Source organism: Coloeus monedula (genome assembly GCF_965178545.1).
Source record: "Coloeus monedula genome assembly, contig: HAP1_SCAFFOLD_278, whole genome shotgun sequence".
Lineage (NCBI taxonomy): Eukaryota > Metazoa > Chordata > Aves > Passeriformes > Corvidae > Coloeus > Coloeus monedula.
In genome coordinates this window covers 136,440-140,569 of record NW_028120658.1, presented here as the reverse complement: position 1 = coordinate 140,569, position 4,130 = coordinate 136,440, and positions in this window count along the sequence as shown.

The following is a 4,130-nucleotide window of genomic DNA, read 5'->3' as shown; positions in this document are numbered from 1 at the left end:
AAAACGGTAAAGTGCTATAGAGGAGCCGCACCTAGAGGGCTCTCGGCCCTTGCCCCGTGTCACTAAGGGAGCTGCACCGCGGGAGCGTCGGGGCAGCGCTGCTGGTTAAAAAGAGCGGCACGGGAAAGGCTGGGAAACGTCAGCGCAATAAAGTATTGACAATGGTCTAAGAAATATTGTAAAGGTACTGCAGCAGGAGTGGCCGCTGCCCCGCATCACTAAAAGAGCTGCACCGCGGGAGCGTCGGGGCAGCGCTGCTGGTTAAAAAGGGGTCCGGAAAGCGTGAGAGGTGTAAAGGGAATGAAATGCTGAGCATGATAAAAGAGGTACAATAAAGATACTGCTGCAGGAGTGGCCGCTGCCCCGCATCACTAAAAGAGCTGCACCGCGGGACCGTCGGGGCAGCGCTGCTGGCTAAAAAGGGGTCCGGAAAGCGTGAGAGGTGTAAAGGGAATGAAATGCTGAGCATGGTAAACGAGGTACAATAAAGGTACAGCAGCAGGAGTGGCCGCTGCGTGGGTTCACTAAAACAGCTGCACCGCGGCACCTTTGGGGTGGTGTTGATGGTAAACGTGCGGCACGTAAAAGGACTGGAGGTGTGAGGGAAATAAAATATAGAGAAAGGTCTGAGAAATAACAACACCACCGCAGCAGGAGTAGCCACTTCCTCAGGATAAAATGAGCTGCACGGCGCCGCACCTGGGGCAGGGGCGCTGCTTCAAAGGTGTCACGGCAAAGGTCGCATCTGTGAAGGGTATAAAATAAAATGGTCGAAAATCCTTTAAAAGTACTGCAGCAGGAGTGGCTGCTGCCCCGTGTCACTAAAAGAGCTGCACCGCGGGAGCGTCGGGGCAGCGCTGCTGGTTAAAAAGGGGTCCGGAAAGCGTGAGAGGTGTAAAGGGAATGAAATGCTGAGCATGGTAAACGAGGTACAATAAAGGTACAGCAGCAGGTGTGGCCGCTGCCCCGCATCACTAAAAGAGCTGCACCGCGGGACCGTCGGGGCAGCGCTGCTGGTTAAAAAGGAGTCCGGAAAGGTTGAGAGGTGTAAAGGGAATGAAATGCTGTGCATGGTAAACGAGGTACAATAAAGGTACAGCAGCAGGTGTGGCCGCTGCCCCGTGTCACTAAAAGAGCTGCACCTCGGGAGCGTCGGGGCAGCGCTGCTGGTTAAAAAGAGCAGCACGGAAAGGCTGGGAAGTGTGAGCGCAATAAAATATTGAGAATGGTCTAAGAAATACTCAAAAGGTACAGCAGCAGGAGTGGCCGCTGCGTGGGTTCACTAAAACAGCTGCACCGCGGCACCTTTGGGGTGGTGCTGATGGTAAACGTGCGGCACGTAAAAGCCTGGAGGTGTGAGGGAAATAAAATATAGAGAAAGGTCTGAGAAATAATAACAACACCGCAGCAGGAGTAGCCACTTCCTCAGGATAAAATGAGCTGCACCGCGGCGCACGTGGGGCAGGGGCGCTGCTTCAAAGGTGTCACGGCAAAGGTCGCATCTGTGAAGGGTATAAAATAAAATGGTCGAAAATCCTTTAAAAGTACTGCAGCAGGAGTGGCTGCTGCCCCGTGTCACTAAAAGAGCTGCACCGCGGGAGCGTCGGGGCAGCGCTGCTGGTTAAAAAGGGGTCCGGAAAGCGTGAGAGGTGTAAAGGGAATGAAATGCTGAGCATGGTAAACGAGGTACAAAAAAGGTACAGCAGCAGGTGTGGCCGCTGCCCCGCGTCACTAAAAGAGCTGCACCGCGGGACGTGATTCGTTTGTTCTTAGGTTTGGAATGAAAGGCGCTCTTCCAGAGGGGACTATTGACCTGTTAATATTCTGTTGGATACAGGAAAAGAGGGAGGAAGCAAGCAGCTGGGGAATGAAGGGGTGGATTTTTTGGTGGATACAGGGAAAGACACGGGAAGGGGCTCTCAAGTAAAATGCACCTCACGGGCAGCACCAGGAGAAGCCTCAAGTGCCCTTTTTTTCCAAGCTCTGACATTCCAGAGGAGTAAGCAGTGGTCAGCCCATCACTTTCTGTATTCCTTGGATGCCCAGTGCTTTGTTGGGAAGAGATAATATTTGGAAATGAACAAATCCGGGGATGTAATTTCCTGATAGTAAAGCCCCAGAGAGCCTGGTTTTGATATCCTTCCAGCACCCAAACGCAGCAGAGGGAATCCTGGCAGAGCTGGAAAACGCTGTCGCTCCGTCGGTGGAATTCCTGGGAACTGGAAAGCAGCAGAAGCAGCGAGAACAGAGTTGGAAGCAGGCTCCAGCCGGGTAAGGCAGACACCAAATCCTTTGGAACTGGGCAGGGGTGGGAAGAATGAATTCTTACATTTGTAGCCCAGGGATTCCTGAGCAGGATCCCGGCAGGGAAGACTGCAGGGATCAGGCTGGGGCCTGATCGCAGCTGGGGGCAGCGAGCCTTGGAATTGGCTGAAGGGAAGAAAGAGGGATCCTTTGAGCACAAGGATCAGGTGTCAAATGCGGAGATGGCATCAGACAATTCCTCGGGAGGGTTTAGTTCCTGGGCCAAATCGATCTGCTGCCTTGTGAAGGAGCTCAGAGAGCTGGGAAGAGCCCAAGCAACGCAGGGAATGCACCGGCAGATGAAAGTGCCGGGGAACGGTGGGGAAAAGCATCCGAACAGGGGGCCTCGTTTTGTACAGGGACGGTACAAAAAATTGTCCGGAAGAGTAGGAATGGAATGGGATTTTACGTATTCCTCGGAGGCCACAATCCAGTGGGAAGGCTGAGAGAAAGAAACAAGGCCTAAAAAGGCAGATGAGCCAAATCTGCCCAAAGCCTCCAATGGCCACATTCCCTGGCATTGCTGAGGACTTCAGCCAAGCTCCAAGCAAAAGGTGAGCCCCTGATTTTGGTGCCAAGGGAAACTCCAAGTTAAGAATGATCCAAATATGAAGCGCTTCTCACAAAACTCAGCTTTGCAAACCTTTCTTTGGGCTAAAAAAGAAAAGATGGGAATGCCCTTGGCAGAAAAGCAGCTGTGAGGCACAGCAGGCTTCAAATGCCTGTCAGCAGGAGCTCCAGGAGAAACGGCTGCTGGCTCCGGGCATCCTGGGCTTTCCAGGCAGGTTTTGTAGCGGATTGCAAGGCAGTTTTCCTGCCTCTGGGGGGTGGCACCTGCATCCCGCTGGAAAGGGAAAATGTGGAGAGAGGGGCAAGCGGGAAGACGGTTGCTGATGTGTGTCCTTGGATCGCAGTTCCTCCCGGTGAGTCTGTGCTGCTGGAAGTTTGAAGGAGATCAGTCCTGGAGTACGTGTGGGTTCACCTGTGGGGTTTGGGAGCGACGCTGGCCATGAAATTCCAGGGATGTTCCCTTTGCTGGAGTGAGAAGCAGTGGAAGCACTTTGCTGTCTGCTTCTTCATCGCCTTCGCCTCGGTCCCCTGGGGCTCCAGGTAATCCCCTCTCACCTTTGCTTTTCCAAGGGTCTCTAAATGAGGGCTTGAGCTTTGGTGTAGCTCCCTTTACAGGGAAGATCTGTTCCAGGAAAGGTCTCCTGGTCTGGACCGATGGCGTTGCAGGAAGAGCAGGAAACCCTGCAGCTCCTGTGGCTCCCTCATCCGATTTGCCTGCAGGCAGCAGCAAGGATCATTCCCAAGTGTCATCCCCTGGCTCCGTGACTCGGTGAGGTTGTGTTCCCCCAAAGGCCAGGGGCCGCTTTGTTTTGCAGCTCACAAAAGTCCAGCTTGGTGGTGCTGGGTTTGGTTTTTGTGTGTAATGAAGGCACTAAAAAATTCCCCTCCTTCACTGGCACAGCCCTGGAGTGGGAGCAGATTCCCCTTATCCCGCAGTTATCCCGCTCCTGCCCTGGATCCCTGCGGTGCCGTGTGTTCTCCAAGCTCACAGCACTGCTGGCTCTAAACAAGAAAAACAATCCCTGTTCCTTCTCTTCTCCGTCCTTGATGTTCCCAGGCCCTGCATCTCCCTGGCTATTCCCTGTGGGAGTCTTCATCTCCATCCCACCTTATCCCGATCAGGTAAGGGTCTGAGACGTGTTTAGCAGCAAATGCATTCCTGTGAAGAAAGCCAAGAGCAAAGAGCATCCAGATGCAGAGAAGTCTTTAGAAAAGTGTTCCAGACGTGCAAATGAGGGATGTGTCTTCCTGCATCT